Source organism: Charadrius vociferus, unplaced genomic scaffold (assembly GCF_000708025.1).
Source record: "Charadrius vociferus isolate BGI_N301 unplaced genomic scaffold, ASM70802v2 scaffold356, whole genome shotgun sequence".
Classification (NCBI taxonomy): domain Eukaryota; kingdom Metazoa; phylum Chordata; class Aves; order Charadriiformes; family Charadriidae; genus Charadrius; species Charadrius vociferus.
In genome coordinates, this window is record NW_009648717.1 from 855,759 (window position 1) to 866,566 (window position 10,808).

At 37.4% G+C, this 10,808-nt stretch overlaps 1 protein-coding gene across 1 annotated transcript in view; it reads left to right on the forward strand.

Moving 5' to 3' along the window:
- TSPAN3 (tetraspanin 3) overlaps nucleotides 1-10,808 on the forward strand; it is a 28,657-nt gene that overhangs the window by 5,506 nt on the left and 12,343 nt on the right. The window lies entirely within an intron of this gene.

The window sequence follows — 10,808 nt, forward strand, 5'->3', positions numbered from 1 at the left end:
CCGGTTCGTTTTGTATTTAAACGCTTTCTGTTTAACAGGCGTCGTGTGCGCCTTCGCGGGGTGCCCTGTTTTAGCGGTGGGCGCAGTCCACCCCCTACCCCCACCCTCGAAGTTCGGAGGTGGCTGAAGCTGTTGCCTCAGTAGGCTGGCAATAGGTTTAGCGAGCATTAGAGATCTAGAGGTAGAGACGCTTGTGTAATTGAATACAGCTTGAGTTGCATTATTGAGGCTTTCGGGTCTCTGCCAGTTTAATTTTTGTAGACCTGTTACGGCTATCTAGTTTTTGGCCTTCTACTTTAAGGGCATCTGTCCCAAATGCTTAGCATTAAGTATGGAGCACCGTTTTCTTCCTCGTACTTTTAACACAAAATTAGGAGAGCGATATATATATATATATATGAAAAACTTAGTCCAAAAGCAAAGCTTATGTTTCACTTTTTCCAGTAACCACAGTTGCATCGTAGTATTTATGCATCGCTTAAACCTGCCATAACTAGAGTGAAGCTGACAGTAAGACAAAAGCTTATCCGGGTTGGTGGAACAGTGGGTTGCTGTAAGTGACCTTTCTCAGGATGGACATACAGGCTGTGGGTTGGCATTATACTCAGTGTAATAATTGGCCTGTCAGAACATCGTAACCCTCAATAAATGAAATCAAATTAAAGAATATTCTATAGAATTTAAGAATTTCTTTTCTTCTACATTTAGCTACCGCATTTCTCATGCTCTAATCCTGGTGCCAGGAACAGAAGATCTGTTGTCCCAGCTGTTCAAAGATTTCAGCTTTGAAAAAGTAATAGTGGGTAACAGGATATTAGAACATAAAAATGTAGCTATATATAGGTACATCATTTAATATTGAAAGCTAACGTGTTACAGGATAAACGTTCTTGTCTAAATTTTTACAAAGGTATGCCTCTCATGGCGGGCCTAAAAATGAATCATGGTCAGGGGAAAATGCATATCTGTGCAGTCTCACCAGCATTTGTATATACAGCTGTTCAGAGAGATGAGCAGTAAATGTGAGGCATATTTGACTCTTAAGTGGTGCATATTAGGAATCTGTAGTTTTGACTGAGGTGTATAGGCTTCATTCTTTATCTTTGAAGTATGAGGTAATTACATCAGTCTTTTAGTACAGCCGTTTGTTTGGAATCTGCTTTTTTGGGCGTGGCTTTTTGTTGTGTGCATAGTTGCAAATGGCATTTAAAAGCTGTTTAATATCTGGTATGTTATACTTAAAGTTTTTCACTGGATGTGTAGTTGTTTTGAGTTGTGTTCTTGGTGGCATCTTGGAGTAGGTTTTTCTTTAGTTGCTGATATAAATTAGGCTCTCTTTTTGAATTGGGCTCTGAATTTTGAATAAATACAAATTCTGTAGGTGCTTTTTCCCCCACCCCTAGTGAAAACTAGTGATAGTTTTCATATTTTATATATTTGAAAGGTATTATTTATTTGCTGCATTTAGTAATTTAATTCCATGTTGAAATTTGCAACTGTTCAGCTTAAACAGTCGTGGGTGCAAAGTTTTGTGTGATACTGAATCTAGCGCTTTACAAGTTTTAATGGCTTTTCTTGAGACAACCTTGACTTAATTTAAAATGGATGGGTTGTATTTAGATAGGATGTACTTCATGTCAAATTAAAACGTCACCAATCTTGTATTCTGTAAAACTGTTTCCAGCCTAGGAAGTCAACTTGTGTTGATAGCTTTTTGGCAGATAGGCAACTGGGTTGCTTTTGTTGGAACAGCCTTACCACTCATCAGCTGCATGTAGAATGAGGCAGGCTTTCTAAAAGCGAGAATTACGAAAATCGGTGTAGTTCTAATTTTGATAATTAGATCATCCAGATTGCCACTGAAACTTGATAATAGACCCCCCTGCCCATGGGTCTCATATTTGTTAGAGGATGTAGATGTCCAGAGTGCTTTGGTAGCTGTCTTATGAATGCAAGATGTTCAGAAAGCTATCACTTCTGCTGCTGAAGAAAAAGCAGAGATGTTTCCATTATACTCTGTAGTCTAGGATGTAACTTCTTGAAAGAATTTTTTTTTTAAAAAAAAGCCTTCCGAAAAAGGTAGATCGGGTTTGCTGACAGGTCATAGCCATACCTACTCATTCATCATCAGTGACTAGCGACTTTAGTAACCCAAACTCCATTCAATTTGCCAGTACAAGTTCATCTTCTTTTGGAAAGTCTTGTGTTACTTATTAAATTTTCTAGTTGACACTATTTAAAAATCATCTTGTTTCTGTTTAGCCTTGTGAAAACTCTTTTTTCCACATCCTGTTAAATTCTTATATTAGCTGCACTTTCCTACATGTTGTTAATTACTACAGGATTTTTTTTTTTTTTTAAAGAAAATGGGCTGTGGAAATTATCTTCCTCTCACAACAGGACAGATGCTAGTTTGCTATACAGAAAGCTGGATGGGCTTTACGCACAATTCCAAGTTTTTTTGGTGTGGTACTTGGACAGTTTAGCTGAGTTTTATCTGCAGTGATGTGAAGCATCAAGTACGTCTGCTGTAGACCGACAAATTGCCTTAAAAACTAAGTACTGCAGGAAAACATCATCATGAGTAGTACCCATCAAGAGTAGCAGGATATTGATCGTGCATGAAACACCTATTTGAGTTTTGGATAATTTGACAGAGACTGCTTAAGCTCAAAGGTACTTTACAAAGAAATGCATTGATGGGAAGCATCAATTAAAATTTGCCCTTAGAAAGATTGGAGGAATAAGATCAGATTAATATGTTTCTTAGTGTTTTGTTGTTATGAATTAGTTTTGGAGTAGATATGATAAATGGCAAAGGAAAAGCAGTCCTTCAGTTGATCTTTATTTTGTCTTAAGTTTGCATAAGATCTATTTTGGTCAACCAGTGACGTTAGACGGTTAGATAGTGCTGAGTCCTTTTCTTTAAGGAAAGGTATTGCATAGGAAATGATTGTGATGTAAAAGGCAATACATCTTAGAAGTAAAAAAATGAAACTTCTATATATGTTCTCAGAAGTATTTTTGGTGGAGTGGGAATCCCAACATTGATGGATCTGTCTGAGGATTTAAGACATAGTGTGGTGTTTATTTTCAGTGGGGAAAGATTAGAATGACTGGGTGTGACAGGAAAACATTAAACTGTAGTCTTAAAAGTTGAAACAGTAGTTGATAGTCAGAAATATTTTTTGATATCTCGATCATGAAATGTTGAAAAGATGAACATGCAGTATCTGAGAATAGCATGTTTTGGGTTTTTTTTTCTTTTTAAAAAAACCCTTTTGTTAAAGTGCATTGATTTGAAAGAGGAAGAAATAAATTTACCTGGAACAAATATCTAATGACTACTGCCAAATGTATTTATTTTGTGAACTCTTAATTTAAGGCTTCATCGGGTGACTTGCATAATTCTGTCGAAAGTAGTTTGAAGAAATGAGATGAAGACAAATGCTGGGGAAATGTTTTCAGACTTAAGTTTTGGATACAGGGTAGATGGATAAAATATTCAGAGATGCTTGTAGTCTTGCTTCAGAAAAGGGAGTCTGTCTGTTTTATATTCCCAAAGAATGTATGTGCTTTGACATCCTGCTCTGCTAAAACAGTACCTAATACCTTATGCTTGTTTTGAGGTTTTTTTCTTCATCTCTACGTCCTGCTCCTTGCAGAAAGGAATGAACTCTGTTTCTGCAATACTTTCAAATTAGTAGTTGCAAACTGACTTTTTACGTTGCTCTTGCAGTTATTTAACTGACTTGAAATCATTATTTTACAGTTCATTTGAGTAAGATATTATAAAACATTGTTTGCTATGATTGTTTAGAGAAACTTAAAGGCTTCAGTTGTGTACAGCAACAATGCTTTCTACAATTCTGTGCTCACTTTACAACTTAGGTATGCTCACCATAGTACAGTAATCGTAGTATTACAAATTATGTAGTATTATCTCAGAGGAACTGTCTGTGCTATCCTTAAAAGGAGCTGCAGCTATCAATGTGTATGTAGTATGTTTTGGGTTTCTGGTAGAAAAGAAGAAAGAAAATGCAGCAATGGGAATATTCATTGAAATTTAGCAGTAGAAAGAAAAAGTAGAAAAGTTGAGCTACCTTCCTTTTACACATAGGAATAAGCCAAGTAGTTTTTCTTTTTTACTGGGAGCTTGAGAATTGTTTCTAATCTGGACTTTCAAAGCTTGGGTAATGAAGAAACTTCTTGAGAGTTTTTTGGTGATGAAAGACTGTAATTGACAGATGGTCCCCAAGGCTACCTATCAGGGATTACTTGACTGAGCCTTTTTTTTTTTTTTTTGTCTTGAAGGACAGTCAATTCTGGATGTGAAGGTTGAATGTTTTGTGCTTCTGCTGCTGTGGTAATGAAGTGAGTGTATTTGCAGGACTGTAACAGTTTGGAATCCCGTGCATTAAAGAAATTGATTTTTTATCAAAAATTAGGATTTAAAGCTCAGGAAGTGTTATGCCCTCTCTGAGTTATTTTTCTTAAAATACTTGGACATGAATTTTCAGGTAGCAAACGGCGGCCAAGCCCTGATTTTTGGTAAGGCTTTGATTTGCTTTTAAGTAACATGGTAGTCTTATTTATGTTTCTTTATAGGGTAAGTTTCAAGTCTTTGTCTGAGATTTTTCAGGATTTTTTTTTTTGCATCTGGTTTTGTGCTTCAACGTAGAGAGCACTAATACCAAACAGAAGCAAAAACAACTTGCAAAGCTAAATGTGATATTTCTGAGCTGTGCATGGAATTTGAAATATCACTTTACCTGGTGAAACTTCGAGGTATGGAGTAATCATCATTGTTCTTGTGTGGGGCAAGGAATCTGGAAACAGTGGGGCACCAGGTCAAGTTACAGACCTGATGACTAAATAGGTGTAAAAGAATGGCTATATTGTTAACATCTCTTCTGTTTAAAAAAAAAAAAAAACCAAACCAAAACCTCAGTCCGGTGGTGCACTGCCTCTTGCAGTTAGTGACGCTTAAAATATGTAATGCCAAATGCAAAAGCAGCCTAGCTCAGTATTTTGCTTTAGCTGCAAAAGCATTTGAATTTGTGGGTTTTATGCATAGTGTTACAGAATTGAATTTGGCTAGTATAGACAAAGCAGTCTGGCTTACTTGAATTTTACATGGCTTTTTCTATAACTCTTTAATATATTTCTAATTATGTTACGAAGTTGAATGTAATTTCTAGTTTTCTTCTCCCAAAAGATTTTAGAAGACAGTTAAAGCTCAGTGTTCCAGTTAAATTATTATTGATGAAAACAAAGTAGAAGAGTGTCAGGAGACCATTGGGTTTTAAAGTGGATGGTCATCAGCGTAAACAAGTAGAGAAAACAATGTCAAGTATGAGTGTGTATTTGTTTCAGAGGGGAGCGGAGGGGGGAATACTGAGTAACAAAGTGCTGAAAAGAATGTAAGAGAGAAATAAACAGCAGAGAGATGCTATAGGGCCTTTGAAGTTAAAACTGAGGAACTAGATTTTGAAAGACAGAAAGCTAGAAGAAAAACTCAAAGAAGCAGATCAGGAAAACTCTCTGACAGTGATCAGGCTGGGTGGTAACCACAATACCAGTGTCCCTACTTATGGGCAAGGAAATGTTCAGGTATTGGTATGCATGGAGAAAAGTACCTGTTGCAAAAATGGAACTGATATAACTGTAGACTCTCAAAAATCTCTCCTGAAGTGTATGGGTTGGTTTGGTGGTGGGTGGTGGTTTTTTTTGTTTGGGGGGGGGAAGCAGGGAACCAAAACCCACATTTACATCAGACTAGAAAGGCAGTGAGAGCAAAGATTTGCTGCAGTTTGACATGCAGTGCACAGGTTGTGAACATGGTCCTAGGACAGGATCCAGGCAGAAAAGGTGAGGGACTGTTACTGCCGAAGTGTTTTTCTTACTTTTTTTTTTTGCTGCTTTTTATCAAAGATGATGTAGATGGTCTATTTGAATATACCATAGGTGTATTTCACAATCCCAGTCTTGAAAGATATTTTAGTACTGGAATGACCAATAATTGGGTTTAGAATGTTATCTGTATTGCTAACAAAATTCATCAATCATGGCAGTAGTAGGAATTCATAAGTAGGTGTCCTTACCAAAAAGGTGAAATACTCCTCTTACCTATTTGGACATCAGGTGTGTTTTCTGCTAACATGTAATACTTTGCTGCTACCTTCATTTTCTTGTTCAGAGAGTATGTGTTTTTAAAACAGTGAACAAAATGCAGATTCTAAAGGGAAAAAATACTATTCTTTGGCCTAGTTAATTGAAAGAGTAGAAAAAAAAAATTTCAAAACCTGTTTTTTGTGGGTTTTCTTGTGGTCCCAAAGCGAAGAAAATTCATTGGCAAGGTAAACAGCAAAAATAACATGAATGATGATCCTTTGCAAAAAAATATGAAGTCCTTGGATAAGTTTTCATCGGATCTGTTTGGGAGCAACATTAGTAGGGTAGTATAAGGAAGCATTAGTATGTAAATGGAGCAGCCGTGTCCATGATTGATAAATAAATGATCAACAGAACAAATAATTTAAATATCTTATTACCAGTTGTCATCTTAGCTAGCCAAAATTTTAGCTTGCAAACTGCTGCAGTGTGTGAGTGTTACTGAAAATACGAAACCAGTTCTTGGTGTGTGTTTGCAGACTACTTAGAAAAAAGCAAACAAACAAAAAAACAACCCACCCACAGAAACAAACCTGAAGCTGTTTCAAGATGCACCTAGACAGTGAGTAGCCTTGTATACCTCAGCAGGTGTGAAACGTGAAAGCTGGCTTTGTGAAATAGACATGGGCTTAAGAGGCCAGCCCAAAGATGGGACCGAAAGTTTACTTGCTTGAAGAACCCCAAATTTTAAATATGCTGTTCTCTAATGCTCTGAGTGATGTTTATCATTGTGTCATTAGATCTTCCAGTTTTCACTCCAGTTCTTTGCATAGTTGTGCAGCTTTAACTCCTTAGATGCCTATGCCAAAGCAATAATATCAAGCTTTTTCTGAACTGTAAGAGGTCTATGTATTTTTAAAATTTCCTCTGATTAAGAGGATGTGTAATTGTTCAAGTGTTCTTGCAACAGTTCATCGACTGTACTTGTCTTGTCAGCCTTTTTAAAGGTTAGTTCATCCTAAAATAAGAGTATGCCACTTCAGGTTCAGTACTACAAGTTAGATGCAGACAACTCTACAAGGATGTGTAAATGCTGAATAACCAGTCGTCTCCCCAGAGCATGCATGTGACCTGGCACAGGTTCAGGACCTGCTGCCATCTCTATTCAGAGCCTTGAGCAGATTAAGTTCGAGAATTCTTCCTTCAAGCCCTGTTTATCAAAGACTTATTTGAACTGTGCACAATCTTTGGCTTCCATTTAACGATAGGAAATGCATGATTGTAAATGTGGTAGCTTTTTATTCAAGTGTCTCTGTCTTGGGCGAGTTTGGACATCTGCAGATTTACTGTTTACTCTGCATGATAATAAGCAGTGAGATTTGGATTATTTTATGATTATTTTTTAATTATCCTTGTGTCTCAGCTTGTGATACAGATTTCAGTTTCTCTAGATGATTACCTTTTTGAGGGGCAAATGATTTAAGTGTGTGGTACCGTTTTGGGGTTTTGTTTTTGTTTTCTTTTTAAAAGCACAAGTTCAACTTTATTCTTGGGTTGTAACAGGTAATAAATGTTCATTTAACTGGTGCAGCACTGATCAGTGTGGATTGCATACTTTGTATAGGTGAAACTAGCTTTTTGTCTTTATCTCTTGTCACAGTATTTATGCTTTATTTACGTTAACATATAACATGGTACTATGGAGGTGGAACAAAACCCAGCTGTGCTGAGGCTGGGATGTTGAAACTACTGACTTGTGGGGAGGGAGGACGGACCTCAGGCTAGTCTGGTCCCATCAACTGAACACCTATTAGCAGTTAGCACAGTAAATGCAGTAATCTTCTGGTTTAGTTTCAGCCAAAGTGAGTACTGTTATGCACTCCTAAGGCTGTTTCAGTGATGCAAACCAGAAAGTAAGTGAAAACCATCAGAAGGTGAGCAAAAAGGTTTGCTTCAAAAGCACTTTCCTAAAATGCTGATTTAGAGACCTCCCCCCTTCCTGGTTTAGAGCAGGCTGAAGAAAACACTGAGCATCCCGTGGCTGTGATGTCACAGAAGAAGGGAAGGCATTTGAAACTTGTTATCCTGTAAACTAACCAGGTAGTGTTGCCATTTTCATTGTTCTGTGATAGGCTAGGTATTGTACCTGTTCAAAAATAGTGTTTAGCAGTGATACACAGGAAAGGAGTTTTAATCTTCATAGCTTGTAAAATTTGTGAAAGCTCCAGCAGGCATCTTTGCTTTCAAGGCTCTTCCCCCCCACCCGAAGATGACTTGTTGAAGTGATTCTGAGGAAGAGAGAGTAATTTTTAAGGGTATGGTCACTTCATCAAGTAGAGACAATGTCATTATCTTCAGCTTCCTCGTTATTCTAGTGCAAGGTTTATAGACATGTGAATGCACACTGCTGTTCCGAAGATTCTGTAGCTTCTTCCACAGAAACACCAGTTCCACAACATTCTTTAGAAGCAAAACCTAAGGCCAAATGCTGTCATGGCTGATTAGTTGTTACAGTACCATGTGTGGAAAGGATTTAGTGAAGTCTTTAGATCAGGCTGCTTTAATCTGAGAAGTCTAACGAAAAAATCTGCCTTCCCAATAGTCTTTACAAAATATTAATTTTTTTATAACATGCACAGAGCGTGGCCTTTCTTAGTTTCCGAAACAATATTTAATCTCTATACTTGTCAGACCTATCTTGTCTGGCATAAAACTGGAAGAATATAGTTTCTTGAAATGTGTGTGCTTCTTGAAGTATGGAAGGAAAGCTAACGCCTGTAGACAGTTTCTTTTAAAGATTAAACTTTCTTGTTTCAAATATATTCTTTAAATATACGTGCATGTGCAGTTTATGAACCAGATATTTTTTAGTAAAGAAGGGAGCCACTTAAATTTCACACAACAGAGAAGGACGAAGGTGTTTACAAATGGTTCTGATTTCAGTTTTGTGGTATGTTTTCTGTGCCTGATGCTAGCCACAGCTGTGTTTTCATCTGCCACCTTGCAATATACCATATTTCTAACAAGCATTTTAGTTCTTGAAATGGGAGATTACATCACTGTCCTGTCATTCACATGCTTCATTGCTAGGCAACAGTTAATGTAATTCCATTGTTCAGTGACACTACTTTGAATCTTTGCTTTGTGTACAGAAATTGTATGTCTGCATTTTGCCATGTTGTATCTTAACATGCCAGGATTGGTGTAGTTGGATTAGCATTTCAACATCTTTTGTGTGAAGGGCAATTTTGTAATAGCTTGTTCACTTCAGATTTTCTCATTTGGAGAAGATATCTGGCTATTGGTCTTTGACTGTTACTGAATTTTCAGTTTCAGTACAGTTGTGTCTACACAGCGCCTTTTATTGGATGAATGTGAGCCTCCTGGATGCTTTTAAGATTCCTGTGGAGTACACACTTACCTCACTGCAGAAAGTGAACCAGAGTTGAGATATATTGCTCAAATTCGTGCAGAACTGACTTTTGGGCTGGCTCTTAATACCTTTTCCTTTGACATAGTGTTTCTGTAACAAAGAGCTGCAGGGGATATTCCATACATAAAATATTATTCTAATAGTGTTTATGGAGTATTGTTCTATAGGAAGTAGCTGCAGTACTATTGCAGTACATAGTAGCAGACAGTGCTGAAATACTAGGTACCAGTGGTCTTACGGCTTGTCTTGTTCTGTGCCACACTGAACAGTTGCCCAGGGAGGCTGTGGAATCTCCAGCCATAGATTTTCAAGGCTTTGTCGAAAGCCTTGAGCAACCTGATCTAAATTCATTGTTGACCCTGCTTTGATCAGGAAATTGGACTAAGTGATCTCCTGAGGTCCCTCCTGGCCTGAATTATTAATTGATTCTTTGATTCTACAATAGTATGACCTAGTCCTGTAGTATTATAGCTATTGGAACTAGCTATATGTGTCTGTCCACCCTCCTCTTCATGGTGCAGGCACAGGGGTAGTTTCAAGGCCACTGAGGGGGAAAGGAGGGCCGGAGGCAGCCTGCACTGTTCTTCAGATGAGAGCTGAAGTGTAATATTCCAGCTGAGTGAACTCTTGTGTCCAGGGTATGGATTGGATTGTAATGGGGACACTACCCTTTATAAAAAAATTAAATTCCCCAGATCATAGCTCAGTCATTGCATCTTTTGAGTGGGTTGTTTTAGCTTAGCCTTGTATTGGGACATCAGAAAAATGTGTCTGATATTCAAATTATATTGTCCATCATTGCAAAAAGTCCAAGCAAAAATTGATAAGGCCCTGTTATTGTGAAATAAATGTTAGCTGGCTCTTCAAGCAACAGCTGTCTGTCCTTTACTAGGTCTGCTCAGCTTAGAATTAATGAAGGTATTGATGTGTTGGTTATTGATGTGTGTGTGACTGTAAAGGAGGTAAGGTCATATCAGATCGATGTAAGTGCTTTGTCTTAGTGTTAAATCTGTATAGTGGCAGATCCATCCTACAGGTCTTATTTGCAGTAACTTTAAGCGACTTTTTGTTTAATAAATACCATTTTGTACAATGATCCTTCTGAGAATATCTTTTTAAAGTTTTGTGTTATGTGTCTCTAGGCATATGGCTCTGTCTTTTAATAATTAATGTTTTAAATTTGTTCCTATGTGCTTTGTTGGTTAGAATCAGATTTTTCTAGTGCTGTGAACACTTCAAGGAAGGCTGTTGTTTCTAGCAG